General features: G+C 39.0%; 1 pseudogene; it reads left to right on the top strand.

Moving 5' to 3' along the window:
• Nucleotides 1–1,031: 1,031 nt before the first annotated feature.
• On the top strand, nucleotides 1,032–1,699 carry LOC137221034 (small ribosomal subunit protein eS4, X isoform-like; annotated as a pseudogene).
• The last annotated feature ends 18,602 nt before the right edge of the window (nucleotides 1,700–20,301 follow it).

Genomic DNA, 20,301 nt, shown 5'->3' with positions numbered 1-20,301 from the left:
TTGTACAAAAAATGCTTGCTGGAATTTTGATTTGAATTATGGTTGACCATTGAACAACACTCCATGAAGTGGAAAATCCAAGTATGACTTTACAGTTGTCCCTCCATGTCCATGGTTCCATACTGGCAGGGTCAACCAACTGTGGATTATATATTTCTGTAGTCTGTATTTATTGAAACAAATCTGCATATAAGTGGACCTGCTCAGTCTAAAACAGGGTTGTTCAAGGGTCAGCTGGAAGTTGAATTTGAAGATCAATTTGGGGAATTTTGACAGCTTAACAATATTGAGTCTTCTGATTCATGAACATGGTATATATTTCCATTAGTTTTAGTCTCCTTTAATTTCTTTCTTTTAGTGGGGAGATCTAATTAGCTTTATTCAGTGATTCAGGAATCAGGCAGCATCCCATCTAGTAAATAGAAGGATGCTCAAGGGGTTGCATAAATGGAAGGTTTTATAATCAGAAGGAGGGTAGGGAAGAAGGTATTAGCAAAAGAAAAGAAAGGATTTTTTCAGGCCAGACCATCTTCCTTTAGGGGGAAGGGAACAGCAGAGGTCTTCATGATGCAGATAACCTCACTAGTGTTGATCCTGAAATTTCAGATTACGTGTTTAAAATTCACATTCCAGGGACTTCCCTGGTGGCGCAGTGGTTAAGAATCCACCTGCTAATGCAGGGGACATGGATTTGAGCCCTGGTCCAGGAAGATCCCACATGTCACAGAGCAACTAAGCCCATGTGCCACAACTACTGAGCCAGTGCTCTAGAGCCCACGAACCACAACTGAGCCTGCGTGCCGCAACGATTGAAGCCCGTGAGCCTAGAGCCCATGCTCTGTAACAAGAGAAGCCACTGCAATGAGAAGCCTGTGTACCACAAGGAAGAGTAGCCTCCGCTCGCCACAACTAGAGAAAGCCCATGCGCAGCAATGAAGACAAAACATGGCCAAAATAATAAATAAATAAATAAATAAATAAAATAAAATTCACATTCCTAGCTCTCTTTTTGCCTAGCACAGCCATGGCTCATGTCTCCCCTAATCATTTTCCTAAGGAACAGACTTAAGTATGCCCTAACAGGAGATGAAATAAAGATCTGCCTGCAGTGTTTCATTAAGATTGATGGCAATGTCTGCACTGTTATAACCTACCCCACTTGTTTTATGGACATCATCAGCATTGGAGAGACTGGAGAGAATTTTCGTCTGCTCTATGACACCAAGTGTCGCTTTGCTGTCCATTGTATTACACCTGAGGAGGCCAAGTACAAGTTGTGCAAAGTGAGAAGGATCTTTGTGGGGACAAAAGGAATCCTTCATCTGATGACCCATGGTGCTTGCACCGCTGCTACCCTGATCCCCTCATCAAGGTGAATGACACCATTCAAATTGATTTGGAGACTGGCAAGATTACTAATTTCATCTAATTTGACACTGGTAACCTGTGCATGGTGACTGGAGGTGCTAACCTGGGAAGAATTGGTGTGATCAACAACCGGGAGAGACATCCTGGTTCTTCTGATGTAGTTCATGTGAAAGATGTCAATGGTAACAGCTTTGCCACTGGGATCTCCAAGATTTTCGTTATTGGCAAAGGCAACAAACCATGGATCTCTCTTCCCCATGGAAAGGGTATCTGCCTTACCATTGCTGAGGAGAGGGACAAGAGACTGGCGGCCAAACAAAGTAGTGGATAAAATGATCTCTAGGTGACATGATTGGAAAAACTTTTGTACTTAATTAAAGATAATACCACATTAAAAAAATAAAATTCACATTCCTAGGAGAGGCTGAAACTGCAATGACGTCTTGGTTTGCTGTTCTGGGAGCAAATTACTCCATTTTGCGCTATTTTTAAAACAATGCCAATTATATCTCAAGAAAAAGTCAGTATTTCCCTAATTTTAATGTGTGAAGGAAGGTCTCCTTTAATTTCTGTTAGCAGTGTTTTATAATTTTCAGTATGGAGATCTTAGGTATCTTTTGTTAAATGTGTTTCTATGTATTTAATATTTTTTCATGCTATTGTAAATCAAAAAAAATTTATATTCCAAGTTTTATTGCTAGCATATAGAAATACATATATTGTTAACATATAGAAATACAATTATTTTTGTTTTTACCCTTGTATCTGTGACTTTGCTAAATTTGTTTCTTAATTTTAGTAGTTTTGTGTAGATTCTTTAGGATTGTCTATGTAGACAATCACATTTTCTATGAACAAAGGCAGTTTTATTGACTTCCTTCCATTCTTTTTGCCTTTTAGTCATTTTTCATGCTTTATTGAAGTATACAGGACCTCTAGCATAATGTTCAGTAGAAGTTGTGAGTGTCATGCAGTATATCACATAGTATGATACTAATTGTAGTTTTTTCATAAATGCCATTTATCAAATTGAGGAAATACATTTCTATTTCTAGTTTGCTGAGAGTTTTGGTCATGAATTGGTGTTAAGTTTTGTCAAATTCTTTTCCTGCGTCTATTAAAATGGCTATATGATTTTCCTTATTTATTTCACTAACAGGATGAATTACAGATTTGTTTTTGATTCAACATTCAAAAACTTGCATTTCTTAGAATCCACTTGGCCATGATATATAATCATTTTTATATGTTGCAGGATTCTATTTATTAATATTTTATTGAGGAATTTTTCTTCTGTGTAAGATTGGTAATTTTCTTCCTTAAATATTTGATAGGACTCACCAATGAAATCATCTAGGCCTGTAGTTTTCTTTGTGGGAAGTTCTTGGTTATGATTATTTAACAGATTTATGTTGTGGTAGATGATCTCCAAAGCTGGATGTCATCCAATTCTTCCCTTTCTGTGTGCATACCTCTACATGCATCACCCTCACTTGAGGCTGGGGTGGTCTTTTATTTATTTTTTAACATCTTTATTAGAGTATAATTGCTTTACAATGTTGTGTTAGTTTCTGCTGTACAATAAAGTGAATCAGCTATATGTATACATTTATCTCCATATCCCCTCCCCCTTGAGCTTCCCTCCCACCCTCCGTATCCCATCCCTCTAGGTCGTCACAAAGCATTGAGCTGATCTCCCTGTGCTATACAGCAGCTTGCCACTAGCTATTTTACCTTTGTTAGGGTATATATGTCAATACTACTCTCACTTTGTTCCACCTTCCCCTTCCTGCCCTGTGTCCTCAAGTCTGTTCTCTATGTCTGCATCTTTATTCCTGTCCTGCCACTAGGTTCATCAGTAACATTTTTCTAGATTCCATATATATACGTTAGCATACAGTATTTGTTTTTCTCTTTCTGACTTACTTCACTCTGTATGACAGACTCTAGGTCCATCCACCTCACTACGAATAACTCAATTTTGTTCCTTTTAATGGCTGAGTAATATTCCATTGTATATATATGCCACATCTTCTTTATCCATTCATCTGTTGATGAAAAATTAGGTTGCTTCCATGTCCTGGCTATGCAATGAACATAGTGGTACATGTCTCTTTTTGAATTATGGTTTTCTCAGGGTATATGCCCAGTAGTGGGATTGCTGGGTCGTATGGTAGTTCTATTTTATTTATTTATTTAATTTTTGGCTGTGTTGGGTCTTCATTTCTGTGTGAGGGCTTTCTGTAGTTGTGGCAAGTGGGGGCCACTCTTCATTGCAGTGTGCGGACCTCTCACTATCGCGGCCTCTCTTGTTGTGGAGGCTCCAGATGCGCAGGCTCAGTAGTTGTGGCTCATGGGCCTAGTTGCTCTGCGGCATGTGGAATCTTCCCAGACCAGTGTTCGAACCCATGTCCCCTGCATTAGCAGGCAGATTCTCAACCACTGTGCCACCAGGGAAGCCCTATTTTTAGTTTTTTAAGGAACCTCCATACTGTTCTCCATAGTGGCTGTATCAATTTACATTCCCACCAACAGTGCAGGAGGGTTCCCTTTTCTCCACACCATCTCCAGTATTTATTGTTTCCAGATTTTTTGATGATGGCCATTCTGACCAGTGTGAGGTGATGCCTCATTGTCATCTTTGATTTGCATTTCTCTAATGATTAGTGATGTTGAGCATCGTTTCATATGTTTGTTGGCAATCTGTTTGTCTTCTCTGGAGAAATATCTATTTAGCTCTTCTGCCCATTTTTGGATTGGGTTTTTTTTTTTTTTTTGATATTGAGCTGCATGAGCTGATTGTATATTTTGGGGATTAGTCCTTTGTCAGTTGCTTCTTCTGCAAATATTTTCTCCCATTCTGAGGGTTGTCTTTTCATCTTGTTTATGGTTTCCTTTGCTGTGCAAAAGATTTGAAGTTTCATTAGGTCCCATTTGTTTATTTTTGTTTTTATTTCCATTTCTCTAGGAGGTGGGTCAAAAAGGATCTGGCTGTGATTTATGTCATAGAGTGTTGTGCCTATGTTTTCCTCTAAGAGTTTTATAGTGTCTGGCCTTACATTTAGGTCATTTAATCCATTTGAGTTTATTTTTTATGGTGTTAGGAAGTGTTCTGATTTTATTCTTTTACATGAAGCTGTCCAGTTCTTCCAGTTCCACTTTTTGAAGAGGCTGTCTTTCCTCCATTGTATATGCTTGCCTCCTTTGTCAAAGATAAGGTGACCATATGTGTGTAGGTTTATCTCTGGGCTTTCTATCCTGTTCCATTGATCTATATTTCTGTTTTTGTGCCAGTTCCATACTGCCTTGATTACTGTAGCTTTGTAGTATAGTCTGAAGTCAGGGAGCCTGATTCCTCCAATTCCATTTTTCTTTCTCAAGATTTCTTTAGCTATTCAGGGTCTTTCGTGTTTCCGTACAAATTGTGGAATTTTTTTTTCTAGTTCTGTTAAAAATACCATTGGTAATATGATAGGGATTGGATTGAATCTGTAGATTGCTTTGGGTATTATAATTTTCACTATGTTGATTCTTCTGATCCAAGAACATGGTATCTCCCATCTGTCTCTATCATCTTTGACTTTTTTTTTTTTTGGCAGTACACAGGCCTCTCACTGCTGCGGCCTCACCCACTGCAGAGCACAGGCTCCAGACGCGCAGGCCCAGCGGCCATGGCTCACGGGCCCAGCCGCTCCATGGCATGCGGGATCCTCCCAGACCAGGACACGAACAAGTGTCCCCTGCATCAGCAGGCAGACTCCCAACCACTGCACCACCAGGGAAGCCCTATCATCTTTGATTTATTTCATCAGTGTCTTACAGTTTTCTGCATACAGGTCTTTTGCCTCCTTATGTAGGTTTATTCCTAGGTATTTTATTCTTTTTGTTGTAGTGGTAAATGGGAGTGTTTCCTTAATTTCTCTTTCTGATTTTTCATTGTCAGTGTATAGGAATGCAAGAGCTTTCTGTGCATTAATTTTGTATCCTGTTACTTTACCAAATTCATTGATTACCTCTAGTAGTTTTCTGATAGCATCTTTAGGAATCTCTATGTATAGTACCATGTCACCTACAAACAGTGGCAGTTTTACTTCTTCTTTTCCAATTTGCATTCTTTTTATTTCTTTTTCTTCTCTGATTACCATGGCTAAAACTTCCAAAACTATGTTAAATAATAGTGGTGAGAGTGGGCACACTTGTCTTGTCCCTGACCTTAGAGGAAATGTTTTCAGTTTTTCACCATTGAGAATGATGTTTGCTGTGGGTTTGTCGTATATGGCTTTTATTATGTTGAGGAAGGTTCCCTCTATGCCCACTTTCTGGTTAGTTTTTATCATAAATGGGTGTTGAATTTTGTCAAATGCTTTTTCTGCATCTGAGTTTATCATATGGTTTTTATCTTTCAATTTGTTAATATGGTTTATCACACTGATTGATTTACGTATATCGACGAATCCTTGCATTCTTGGGATAAACCCCGCTTGATCATGGTGTATGATCCTTTTAATGTGCTGTTGGATTCTGTTGGCTAGTATTTTGTTGAGATTTTTGCATCTATGTTCATCAGTGATATTGACCCTTAATTTCCTTTTTTTGTGACATCTTTGTCTGGTTTTGGTATCAGGGTGATGGTGGCCTCGTAGAATGAGTTTGGGAGTGTTACTCCGTCTGCTATATATTGGAAGAGTTTGAGAAGGATAGGTGTTAGCTCTTTCTAAATGTTTGATCAAATTCACCTGTGAAGCCATCTGGTCCTGGGCTTTTGTTTGTTGGAAGATTTTTAATCACAGTTTCAATTTCAGTGCTTGTGATTGGTCTGTTCATAATTTCTATTTTTTCCTGGTTCAGTCTTGGAAGTTTGTACTTTTCTGAGAATTTGTCCATTTCTTCCAGGTCGTCATTTTTATTGGCATATAGTTCCTTGTAGGAGTCTCTCATGATCCTTTGTATTTCTGCAGTGTCAGTTGTTACTTCTCCTTTTTCATTTCAATTCTATTGATTTGAGTCTTCTCCCTTTTTTTCCTGATGATTCTGGCTAATGTTTTATCAATTTTGTTTATCTTCTCAAAGAACCAGCTTTTAGTTTTTTTGATCTTTTCTATCATTTCCTTCATTTCGTTTTCATTTATTTCTGATCTGATTTTTATTATTTCTTTCTGCTAACTTTAGGTGTTTTTTTTTGTTGTTGTTCTTCTTCTTTCTCTAGTTGCTTTCTTTAGTTGCTTCTTCTTTCTCTTCTTTCTCTAGTTACCTTTAGTAAGGTTAGGTTGTTTATTTGTGATTTTTCTTGTTTCTTGAGGTAGGATTGTATTGCTACCAACTTCCCTGTTAGAACTGCTTTTGCTCCATCCCATAGGTTTTGGGTTGTTGTATTTTCATTGTCATTTGTTCTTAGGTATTTTTAAATTTCCTGTTTGATTTCTTCAGTGATCTCTTGGTTATTTAGCAGGGTGTGGTTTAGCCTCCATGTGTTTGTATTTTTTACAGTTTTTTCCCCCTGTAATTGATATCTAGTCTCATAGCGCTGTTGTCAGAAAAGATGCTTGATACAATTTCAATTTTCTTAAATTTACCAAGGCTTGATTTGAGACCCAAGGTGTGATCTATCCTGGAGAATGTTCTGTGTGCACTTGAGAAGAAATTTTCTTCTGTTGTTTTTGGATGGAATGTCCTGTGGATATCAATTAAGTCCATCTGGTCTAATATGTTATTTAAGGCTTCTGTTTTTTTATTTATTTTATGTTTGGATGATCTGTCCATTGGTGTAAGTGGGGTGTTAAAGTCCCCTACTATTATTATGTTACTGTCAATTTTCCCTCTTATGACTGTTAGCATTTGCCTTATGTATTGATGTGCTCCTATGTTGGATGAATAAATATTTAAAATTGTTATATCTTGTTCTTGGATTGATCCCTTGATCATTATGTAGTGTCTTTCCTTGGCTCTTGTAATAGTCTTTATTTTAAATCCCATTTTCTCTGATATGAGTATTGCCACTCCAGCTTTCTTTTGATTTCCATTTGCATGGAATATCTTTCTCCATCCCCTCAGTTTCAGTCTGTATGTGTCCCTAGGTGTGAAGTGGGTCTCTTGTAGACCACATATTTATGGATCTTGTTTTTGTATCCATTCAGTCAGTCTGTGTCTTTTGGTTGGAGAATATAATCCATTTACATTTAAGGTAATTATTGATATGTATGTTCCTATTACCATTTTCTTAATTGTTTTGGGTTTGTTTTTGTAAGTCTTTTCCTTCTCTTGTGTTTTCTGTCTAGAGAAGTTCCTTTAGCATTTGTTGTAAAGCTGGTTTGGTGGTGTTGAATTCTCTTAGCTTTCCCTTGTCTTTGGAGCTTTTGATTTCTCCATTGAATCTGAATGAGATCCTTGCTGGGTAGAGTAATGTTGGTTGTAGGTTTTTCCCTTCTGTTAATTTAAATGTGTCCTGCTACTCCCTTCTGGCCTGCAAAGTTTCTGCTGAAAGATCAGCTGTTAACCTCATGGATATTCCCTTGTATGTTATTTGTTGCTTTTCCCTTGCTGCTTTTAATATTGTTTGTTTGTTTAATTTTTGTTAGTGTGATTAATATGTGTCTTGGCATGTTTCTCCTTGGGTTTATCCTGTATGGGACTTTCTGTGCTTCCTGGATTGATTATTTCCTTTCCCATATTGGGGAAGTTTTTGACTATGATCTCTTTAAATATTTTCTCAGACCCTTCTCCTTCTGGGACCCCTATAATTCGAATGTTGGTGCGTTTAACTTTGTCTAGAGATCTCTGAGGCTGTCCTCAATTCTTTTCATTCTTTTTTCTGCTTTGTGGCAGTTATTTCCACCATTCTATCTTGCAGCTCACTTTTTCCTTCTTCTGCCTCAGTTATCCTGCTATTGATTCCTTCTAGAGTATTTTTAACTTCAGTTATTGTGTTGTTCATTACTGTTTGTTTGTTCTTTTGTTTTTCTAGATCCTTGTTAAACATTTCTTGTATTTTTTCCATTCCATTTCTGGGACTTTGGATCATCTTTACTATCATTACTCTTAATTCCTTTTCTGGTAGTTTGCTTATTTCCTCTTCATTTATTTGGTCTTGTGAGTTTTTATCTTGCTCCGTTGCCTGCAAGATATTTCTCTGTCTTCTCATTTTGTCTAATTACAGTGTTTGAGGTTGCCTGTCCCTAGGCTGCAGAGTCGTAGTTCTTCTTGCTTCTGTTTTTTGCCTTTGGTGGTGAGGTTGGTCCAGTGGCTTGAATAGGCTTCTTGATGGGAGGGACTGGTGCCTGTGTTCTGGTGGGTGAAGCTGAGTCTTTTCCCTCTGATGAGTAGGGCTATGACAGGTGGTGTGTTTTGGGGTGTCTGTGAGCTTATTATGACTTTAGGTAGTCTGTGTATTGATGAGTGGGTTTGTGTTCCTGTCTTGTTTTTTGTTTGGTGTGAGGTGTCCAGCACTGGGAGCTGCAGGCAGTTTGGTGGAGCTGGGTCTTGGATTCAGATAGAGGCCTCCGAGAGAGCTCTCAGTGATTAATCGTCCCTGGGGCCATGAATTCTCTAGTGGTCCAGCATCCTGGACTTTGTGCTCCCACCCTAGAGCCTCAGGCCTGACTTCAATTTGGGGAATGAAGACCCCGCAAGTTGCTCATCCCAGTAATAAAGGGGAGTAAAAAACTTTTTTTAATTAAAAAAATGATAACAAACTCCCAGACAAATGGTAAATAGTAAAATCAAACAAACAAAAAGAAACAAGGAAATATGCACACACACAAAAGAAACAAAAACAACCAAATAAAACAAAAATCAAGAGAACAACCAGACAAACAAAAGAACCCAAGAACAAAATCAAACAATTAAAAAGAAAACTAACAAAAACACAAAACCAAAAAACAAAACCAAAGCAGAGTGAGGCTGGGGTGATTAAGACTTACTTTGACAAATGGAATACGGGAAAGCGATGCTGTGTCAGTTCCAGATGTATCCCTTAAGAGCACTGGCCACTCATTCTTTCCCTCTCAGACTCAGCCACAATGTAGAAAATATGACTACTCTGAGGTTGCATTGCTAAGAGGGAGCACAAGAGGAGAGACCATCTGAAGGAGCACTGAGGTACCGGACATGTGACTAATGCATCCATGGACCTTCCAGCTTGGCCCAGCTGCTGGCTGAAAGTGGCAGAGTGAGACATCCCAGCCAACACCATTTGGAGGAGAAGAATCACCCAACTGAAGTCAATTATTTTAGCAACAGCTAAATGATTGTGATTTTTGTTATTTTAAGTTGCTAAGTTTGCGGACTGGTTATGAAGCAATAGGATACTGAAAAGTAGGGCTTTCCATGTTTTCTCATTTTTCGTGTGTCACTTTTGGTTGTGTTTCAAGGAATGTGTCCATTTCATCTAAATTGTTGAGTTTATTATCATAAAGTTGTTTATAATATTTCCTTATTCTTTAAATATCTGTTGACTTTGTAGTGATATCTTCTATTTTTGATGTTTTGTAAGTTTTCCTCTTTTTCTTGATTAGTTTTGCAGGGTTTTTAAAAATTTTTGTTAATCATTTCAAAGAGCTATATTTTGGCTTTATTTTTTTTTATTTGCTTGTTTTTTATTTAATTGATTTTGGCTTTTTATCATTTCTTTCTCTCTACTCATTGTGGCGTTAATATGTTCTTCCTTTTTAGATTGTTAAGGTGTAAATTTGAACTACTGATTCTTTTATATGAAAATATATTTTTAACATCTTTATTGGAGTATAATTGCTTTACAATGGTGTGTTAGTTTCTTCTTTATAACAAAGTGAATCAGCTATACATATACATATATCCCCATACCTCATCCCTCTTGTGTCTCCCTCCCTCCCACCCTCCTTATCCCACCCCTCTAGGTGGTCACAAAGCACTGAGTTGATCTCCCTGTGCTATGCAGCTGCTTCCCACTAGCTATCTATTTTACATTTGGTAGTGTATATAAGTCCATGCCACTCTTTCACTTTGTCCCAGCTTACCCTTCCCCCTCCCCATGTCCTCATGTCCATTCTCTATGTCTGCGTCTTTATTCCTGTCCTGCCCCTAGGTTCTTCAGAGCCTCTTTTTTTAGATTCCATATATATGTGTTAGCATATGCTATTTGTTTTTCTCTTTCTGTCTTACTTCACTCTGTATGACAGACTCTAGGTTCATCCACCTCACTACAAATAACTCAATTTCATTTCTTTTTATGGCTAATATTCCACTGTATATATGTGCCACATCTTCTTTATTCACTGTCGATGGACACTTAGGTTGCTTCCATGTCCTAGCTATTGTAAATAGAGCTGCAATGAATGAACTATTGATTTTTAATCTTTGCTTTTTTTCTATTATAGACATTTATAACTGTATATTTCCTTGTAGGCACTGCTTTAACCTCATTCCATAAAATTTGTTATTTTTTTGTTTTCATCATCATTCAGTTAAACTATTTTCTAATTTCCCTACTAATTTTTTGTCATGAGTTATTTAAAAGAATGATGCTTACTTTCCAAATATTTGGGAGGATTTTCTAGGTATCTATTGTTCCTGATTTTTAATCTAATTCCATTGTGCTCAGGAAACATACTCTGGAAGATTTTAATCTTTTGCATTTTACTGAGACTTGTTTTATTACTCAGCATATGGTCAATTTTAGTAAATGTTCATGTGCACTTGAAAAAAATGTGTATTTTAAAATTGTTTAGTGAAATATTCTGAAAATGTCAGTTAAATCAAGATTGTTGATAATGTTGTTCAGATCTTTTATATCTTTACTATTTTTTTGTCTCCTCATTCTGCAAATTACTGAGGTAGAGGTGTCAAAATCTCCAGTCATGATCAGGAAATTGTCTATTTTTCTCTTTCCTTTAGTCAGTTTTTGCTTTATGAATTTTGAAGCTCAGTTATTATGTATAAAGTTAAGATTTTAATGACTTCTTCCTGAGCTAACTCTTTTGTTATTATGAAATGTCCCCCTTTATCTGTGGAAATACTCTTTGCCTTGAAGTCTACTTCATCTTATTTTAATATAACCATACCAGATTTCTTAGTTTTACCATTTTCATCTTTTTCCATCCTTTTACCTTCAATCTGTGTCTTTATATTTCACATTCATGGAGTTGGGTATTGTTTTTAAAAAGTTTACTCTGACAATCATTTCCTTTGAACTAGAGTATTCAGCTCATTTTTACTAAATTATATAGTGGATTTTAAGTCTAATATGTAGTTTATTTTTTTTTAATTTTATTATTTTTGGCTGCATTGGCTCTTAGTTGTGGCATGCAGGATCTTCGTTGAGGCATGCGGGATCTTTCGTTGTGGCATGTGGGCTCTTCATTGTGGTGCATAGGCTTCTCTCTAGTTGTGGCATGCAGGTTTTCTCTCTCTAGTTGTGGCGCCTGGGCTCCAGAGCACATGGGCTCTGTAGTTTGCAGCACGCAGGCTCTAGTTGAGATGCGCGAGCTCAGTAGTTTTGGCACACGGACTTAGTTGCCCCACGGCATGTGGGATCTTAGTTCCTTGACCAGGGATCAAACCTGAGTCCCCTGCATTGCAAGGCAGATTCTCTACCACTGGACCAGGGAAGTCCCTAGTTATTTGTTTTATATTTTTTCCATCTGCGTTGTGTTCCTCTTCCTCTTTTGTAGGCTTCTTTTGGATTAATTGAATAGTTTGTATTCTTTTTTCATCTCCTTTATTGGCATCAAAGCTATTCCTCTTTTTTATTTTTTATTAGTTGCTTTAAGGATTATAATATGTGTTCTTAATTTATCACAGTCTAATTATAATTATTATTGCTTCACTTCACACATTATTATTCACACTTCGCAAATATAAGAAACTAATAGCAGTATAACTTCATTTTCCTCTTCATCCTTTGTGATATTTTCATAATTTTAATTATATGCATATTATAAATCTCAATTTGTAATGCTATTATTTTCACTTTAAATGGACATTTGTCTTTTAAGGAAATTAAGGGGAAAGCTAGTGTTTTTAATTTACATTTAACATTTTTCAGTATTTGTCATTTCTTCCTATAGATCTGTGTTTCCATTTGGTATCATTTATCTTTAGCCTAAGAACTCTTTTTAGTAGTTCTTATAGTGCAGGTCTGCTGGTAAACAATTCTTTCAACTTTTAAAAAATCTGAAATGTCTTTATTTCACCCTCATTTTTAAAGAATATTTTTGTTGGATACAAAATTCTTAGATTACAATTTTTTCTTTCTTCATTTCAGTGTTATTCTGTGATCTTCTAGTCTCCATTGTTTCTAATGAGAATGTGATTGTCTTTGTGTCAGTGCTTCTGCGTATTTATTTTGTCATTTTGCCCTGGTTGCTTTCAAAGTTTTCTCTTCATCTTTGGTTTTCAGCAGTTTGATTATAATGTACAGTGAAAACTTGTAGTTTTCACTGTATTTATCCTGTTTGGGGGTTCGTTTAGTTTCTTGAATTGGCAAGTTGATGCTTTTCACTACATTTAGGAAAATTTCAATCATTATTTTTTCAAAAAATTGTTTCTTTCCTATTCTTTCTCTGCTTTCCTCTGAGAATTGAATTGGACTTAGACTATTTAACATTGTCCCACAGGTCACTGGGACTCTGTTCATGTTTTTAAATTAAAAAAATTTTTTTTTCAGAGTGGAAATTTTTATGAATCTATCTCTAGTTCATTTACTCTTTCTCTTGTCATCTTATATTTGCTTTTAAGCCAATCTAGTACATTTTTGATTTCTGATATTTTCTTTTCAGTTATAGAATTTCCATTTGTTTCTTTTTCATAATTTCTGTTTGTCTGTGGACATTTCTTATATGTTCACTCATTAGGACAATATTTTTCTTTAAGTTTTTAACATATTTGGAATAGCTTTTAAAAAAAAATCCTTGTGTGCTGATTCTAACATCTGAGTCATCTCAGGATCTGTTTCTAACTGTTTTTTTTTCTTGATTATGAGTCATATTTTTTGCTCTTTGCATGCCTAGTAATTTTTTACTGTATCCCTGGACATTGTAAGTTATACATTTTAAGGAATCTGGCTTATTTTTTTTCTTTAAAGAGTTTTGAGTTTTGTTCTGGCAGACAATTAATTTACTGGTAGCTCTCCTTGATCCTTTCGAGGATTAGTTTTAGGCTTTGCTAGGGCAGGGCTGTTGTATTTATCTGTTGCTCTGTAACAAATTACTTGGGGTAACTTAGCACTTTAAAACAACTTTTATTATCACACCATTTCTGAGGATCAGCAATCTGGGAGTGACTTGGTTTGATGGTTCTGGCTCAGGGTCTCTTATGACGTTGCAATCAAACCATCATTTGGGGCTGTAGTCATCTAAGGCTCCATCATAGTTGCAAAATATGCTTTCAAGAGCACTCGTGCTTATTGGCAGACCTCTTTCCACTGCTGGCTATGACAGAGGCCTCTGTCCCTCTTCATTTGGGCTTCTCCATGGGGGGGACTAGACAAAGGTATGAATAACAGGTGAGGATCATTGGGGAGGGGCTACCAGCTGCTACAAGGGTCTAGAGTAGCACTTACTCTAGGTTAGGGTTTCTCAACCTTGACAATATTGACATTTTGGGCTGGAAAATTCTTTACTGTGTGGGATTATCTTGTGTACTGTAGGATGTTTAGCAACATCCCTGGCTCTACACACTAGATGGCAGTAGTGCTTCCTATCATGACAGTGAAAAAAGGTCTCCAGACTTTACCAAATATTCTTTGGGGGAGGGGCAAAAATCACCTCTTCCCTCCAACTGGCAGCTACTTCTCTAGGACCCGAATCTTATTTGTGAGATGTGGGATAAATATTCTGTCACAGATGAATGTCTTAATGAGGTCTCTTTAATCTGGTTGGGCTAGAACTCCAGTGACTCCTAGCACTGTGTGACCTTTAGTATTGCAGCTCTGCTTTCAACCATGTGTCAACTGCTTTCTGCTGTGTCTTTCTGTCTTTCTCTGTACATGTGCAGCCCAGGTCTCATCCAGTTCCCTTCTCTATGCTACTCAACTTTTTTTTGTAAATTAATTAATTAATTAATTTTTTGGCTGCATTGGGTTTTCATTGCTGCACGTGGGCTTTCTCTCATTTCGGTGAGTGGACATTTTACTCTTTGTTGCAGTACGCGGGCTTCTCATTGTGGTGGCTTCTCACGTTGTGGAGCACGGGCTTTAGGTGCGTGGGCTTCAGTAGTTGTGGCACGTGGGCTCAGTAGTTGTGGCTCGTGGGCTCTAGAGTGCAGACTCAGTAGTTTTGGCTCATGGGCTTAGCTGCTCCACAGCATGTGGGATCTTCCTGGACCAGGACTCGAACCCATATCCCCTGCCTTGGCAGGCAGATTCTTAACCACTGCACCACCAGGGAAGTCCTGCTACTCAACTCTTCACGTTTTGGGTGCTTCAACAGCCCCAAACTCTTATTTCTGCCTTTTCAACTCAACATTTGCACTCTCTCTGCTATTTGTGCTCTCTCTGCTATTTGTGCTGGGGCTCCTTCTTTGCCGTGGTCAGGAAATTGTCCTAGGTCAAGAGCCAGACAGCACATGGGGCTCACCTGATATGCTTCCTTCTCTTAGGGGTTGCAATCCTGAGCTGGCTACAACAATGCTTTACAGCATTTTCCTTAGGTATTTTGTCCTGTTACATCTATTTATGGCAGAATGGCAAGTGTGATGACAATTATTCCATTGTGGCTGAAGGTACACATTCTCAACATATTGTTGTTGTTGTTTTTAAAGGAACCAACATTTGAAAATCAGAAGATCTCACTGCTCTGGAGAATCACATGGGACTGACAAATGACAGTATTTGTCCAGACTGATGGTTGCTGTTCATCTTCACATTTATGCTGTTGTTTTTCTTATTTCTATGAATCCAAGTGCCTCCACCTCTGTGTCTCACAAAAAATGGAAAGATGTTCTGAGTGGACAGTGTGGTTTTTCTCACACATGTCCAACCTCACTTGTTTTTGTCATCCACACTTGAGCTGGTAACCCATTTTCCTGAAATTTAGGGAAAGATGAGATCCAGGGGAAGAAAACATTCTGGTGTCATCTGTCTTGTCCATAAATAAAGCTTGGAGACTGTATGATTTGAGCCAGCGCATCGCCCATGAATTCATTGGGCTGGGGTTATCCACATGGTCACCACCAGGCAATTAAATGAACAGACTTCCTGAGGGGTTGGCTCTGATGTGGTTGTCTGAGTCTACTCAGAAGCTATTCATTTTCCCGAGGGCTCTGGAAAGAGACCCTTCAGTAGCACGTTACTGAAAGAAAACTCAAAGAGGAGAATAACTGTGCTTCACCATATCAGGGTCATCTTCTGAATCAGATCCCATTTCACCCTGTCTAGGGGTTCTGAAGGAGCAAGAACAGGCTCTATCCTAAATGCAGACCAGTGGTGTATCCCCCAGGAGGTCCCTGTGCACGAAATCAGGACAATCATCACTGAATCCATAAAAGCAGGAAGAGCGTTAAACTGCACTTAAGTGGGGTTTGTACACTTGAATGCCCAGAGGGGCCAGATATGCAACATAAATGAATCAAGCTAGATGTCGAACAAAATATAGCGGAGGGGTCTGTGGCCCCTGGAGGGCACCTTTCCTGGTTGGGCAATCCATCTACAGAAGTTTAAAACATGGAGCCAGTCAAACAAATCCACACCTGGGTTTACAGATCTGGTTCACATTCTTTATTAGTTCAGTGGAAGACACTGTTGCCAGTTTTCCCTGGGGGCATCAGCTGTCTTGTCGGGATGTGCACAGTATGGAGGAGGCTAGTTTCAGTAGCTTGGGCCATTCCTGGGGGATTTGGGTTGTGCCCAAGGGCAAAGAGCCCAGCATGAGCTTCATGGTCTGGACTGGATGGCTACTCTGAGCTGTCCCCTGACGGAGGAGTCCTGCCCCTCAGGATCTCATGCCTTAGGGAATGCACTCTTCTGAGAACTTTTCTCTTTTTGTTGGAGTTGTGTGATATTCAGTGAGAGCAGGGCTGCGGAGGGGAGTGGAGGGGAGTGAAGGGAGCTCCAGGTCATCCAGTCATTCACCATGAACTGACACTTTCCCTCAGACCATCCTAGTGGGCCTGACCCTAGCCTGCCGAGCTATGGCACGCACCAATGCTGCAGTCTGAGTTGCACAGGGAGGAATGGGGGACAGGCCCACCTGAGCCCATGGGGCCAGGAGGAGAGATCACACTGAAATCCCTTCACCCCATTTCTTGGCCACAGCAAGTAGCCCTCCTCCACCCTGCAGCCATCTCTCCTGTGCACACAGTCAGAAAAGCCCTCTTTTCCCTGCAGTCTCACTTTAGCTCTTCACATGCAGAGGTGTCTCCACTTTTTCTGCAAACAGTTCCCAGCAGGGCTGGGATAGAGCTAGTGGCCCAGGCTAGTTTTTCATCCTCCCCACCTGATTGGTTACCTTACAGTGTCTTCCTGGCTTCTCTAGATTTTTCTTGGTGTTCATGAGAAAACTGTGCACACTAGTCTTTTAAATATTATATTTTTTATAAAGTGCTGAACTTAAGTATTTTACTAGGTTCAGAAAAAACAGTCCAATGCTTACGTAAGATTTTTAAAAAATGATCAGAAAACTAGGAATAGACAGAAACTTCTTTAACTTCATAACAACTTCTATATTTCAAAAGCCTTCAGCAAATAGGATACTTGGTGAAAACATATGTACTATGAACAAGGCTGGGTGATAAGGCCCATCCCCACTGTTAACACCACATTTAAGGTTTTGGCACCAATGCTCTGTAGAATGGAAATGTCATAAGACCTGTCAGAATTGGAAGGAAAAAATTAAATCCTCATTACAAGAAGAGAATAGCATCACATATATATTAAACTCAGCCCAATCAACAGACAAAATAATAGAACCAACAAGTTGCTTAAGCAATTTTCTGGATGCACAATCAGCCTACAGACAGCAACAGCCTCCCTCTATATCAGCAACAACCATCTAAAAAGTAAGAAGTCATTGAGCTTCCTGGTTGGTGACCATGTCGAGGTGCTGGGAAGGTGCTGCACCTGGAGAAAGCATGGAAACTCTGTGCCCTTTCCCCACACATCACCTAATGCATCTCTTCCATACAACTGTTCCTGAGTTGTATCCTTTATAGTAAACCAATAAACAGACTGAAGGCAAAGCTTATAATACCTTTTCTAAAACAGAGTTCTCTTTTTATTGATTCAATTTCGGGGTGGAAAATACAGAAGGCTCCTTGGTTTATACATGACTTTGTAAGGGAATCAGTACTTACAGGGCTATTGAAATTCCAGGTATTGAAGCAATAGCAGAATTACCCCTGGACTACAAATGAACAGGGTTCTCTTCAAACAATCTGAAAACAGCTGGCTACTAGCCAGATCCTCCATTGGTCCTGTCAAATGATGAGACATTGCCAACCAAATATATTATCTTTACTGAAAAAGAAATGAGGAAACATATATGCAGCAAATGTACTGGACAGATGTTGATATTCAAAAAATACCATAAAGTGCTTTATAGGAACAAATTCTTAATGAAAAATGACCAAGAAACTTTAAAAAAGTCACCATTTGCAATAGCAAAAAAGCATCCAGAAGTCAGCCTAACAAAGAATGCAGAGGACTTTTCTGTAGAAAAATGGAAACTTCTAGTAAAGGACATAAAAGGAGACATTCCTACATGGAGAGATTACTGTGTATATGGGTGAGATTTCTTACTGCTACAAGGCTTTCAAGTCTCCCAGATTCATCTAGGTATTGAATGTAATCCAGATCAAAATTTCAGCTGGAATTGTTCAGGAAAGCAACAAACTCATTGCCAAATGTATATGGAAGAATCAAGGTATAAGAAGAGGTGAGTCACTCCAGGCCAAACACATGTAGGTTTTTCCACTGCTTCTCATGTGATAAGGTTTCCAGACCCTACACTATCCTAGGCCTCCACCTTAGTATATTGCAGTTCATCAAAATCCTTCATAAATTGCTTTTCCAAGTAGCAAATTCAATACCATTATGGTCACCACAAGATAGAGGAGGGCCACGAGCCTCCAACTAGGTACCCTGGAGTAATGGAAATGGCAGAAGACTTGGAGTCTGGTAGCTGTGGTGGGACACCCCCCAGCTCTGATCCAACTTCCATCTGTCACTCAGCCTACACTCCAAGGAGGTGAATTTAACAAGCTTACCATGATTGGGCCATTTCCATCCCTTCTTTTCTTTCACGTTCAATCCTTTCCTACTCTTTGTCTTCACATATTACTTGGTTCTTTCCTTCTATCCTCTTTATTTTTAATACACTGATTCAGAACCAGTGTTCTTTTTTTTTTTTTCTTTTTGGCTGAGTTTGGGTCTTTGTTGCTGCTCGTGGGCTTTCTCTAGTTGTGCCGAGTGGGGGCTACTTTTTGTTGTGGTGCATGGGCTTCTCATTGTGGTGGCTTCTCTTGTTGCAGAGCACGGGTTCTAGGTGGCGGGCTTCAGTAGTTGCTGCATGTGGACTCAGTAGTTGCGGCTTGCGGGACCTAGAGCATGTGGCCTTCAGTAGTTGTGGCTTGCGGGCTCTAGAGCGCAGGCTCAGTAGTTGTGGTGCACAGGCTTAGTTGCTCCGTGGCATGTGGGATCTTCCCGGACCAGGGATTGAACCCATGTCCCCTGCATTGGCAGGTGGATTCTTAACCACCGCGCCACCAGGGAAGTCCCTATCCTCTTTATTTTTAAAAAAGGTGGAAATATAAAAGCAAAAATGGAGGTGAATGAGAAAGGAATCTGTGCAGGTATGAAAAAGTTTTTTATAGCAATTTTATAAAAATTAGGCACACAGAGTATTTCCAATTACTAAATAAACTATAAATCAATCTAGTTTGCTAATTGGACTTCTCCAAGGGCATTGCGAAAGCCCAAGAGAAAGAACACTGAACCCATTGCAGATGAAAGGAACAGACCTGCTTACCACCCAGTGTCCACCAGTGAAGCCAGGAAAGGTCTGGAGAGGGGAGGAACTTCTGGAGAATTCCTGGCTGGAAAAAACGCTTAGGCAGGGCAAGGGTTACTGAGGAGATAGAGGGCCTGCAGGTTAACGGTGCTTTCCTCAAGGTCACTGGCCCTCTGCAGCACTTGAGAGGTGAAGGTTGAGGCATATTAACCAGAGGAACTCGTGATATCTTAAAAGAATTTGAGAGCTAAGTCATATAGGTCTCAACTGTTGTAGACAAATAATAAATCAGAATGTCTTTCAAAATTAAAAAAAAAAAAAAAGAAGAGCTAAGTCAATCTTTCAAAATTTCTCCGTCACAGCATGTCATGGAGGCTGTGGTCCTGGTCATGAGATAGACTTGGGATGTCAATAGTATGAAATAGAGAACTTGAAACAGACCTGGTATTCATGGGAATTTGGTATACAAGTGACACCACAAAGAAAGGGGGAAAGGACAAGTTGTTCAGTGGATGACGCTGGGAAAACTGGCTCACTTTAAAACTGGACTCTACTCCAATATCCCATGTGGTCTCTGGATGGATTAAAGGCTGACAGATGGAAGGCAAAGCTTTAAAGCCGGCAGAAGATTATGCAGGACAACATCTTTGAGATCTAGAGTGGTAGACAGACTTTGTAAACAAAACTCACCACAATGCAAACCCGAGGTGAAAAATTGATGCTTTTGGCGAAATCAAAATTAAGTATATCTGTTCAATGAAGAACTCCACAGCCCAAGTCAAGAGAGGGCAGACTGGGAGGAGACATTTGTGATGCCTGCAACTGCTAAGGGATTACTTTTTAGAATACAAGAAGGTCTTCGGCCAGTCAGTAAGAGAAAGGCATGCAACCCAATAAAAAAATGGGAAAGGAAAGGAAGAGGCATTTCTTATAAGGAGATGATGCCCAAATGGCCAGCAAGTGTCTGAAGAGATTTAAACACATCAGGGATCAAAGAAAGACAAAGCAACAGTAAGAT

Source organism: Pseudorca crassidens, chromosome 3, assembly GCF_039906515.1.
Source record: "Pseudorca crassidens isolate mPseCra1 chromosome 3, mPseCra1.hap1, whole genome shotgun sequence".
Taxonomy (NCBI): domain Eukaryota; kingdom Metazoa; phylum Chordata; class Mammalia; order Artiodactyla; family Delphinidae; genus Pseudorca; species Pseudorca crassidens.
Note: the sequence above shows the minus strand (reverse complement) of the source record. Positions and strands in the feature narration are given on the sequence as shown.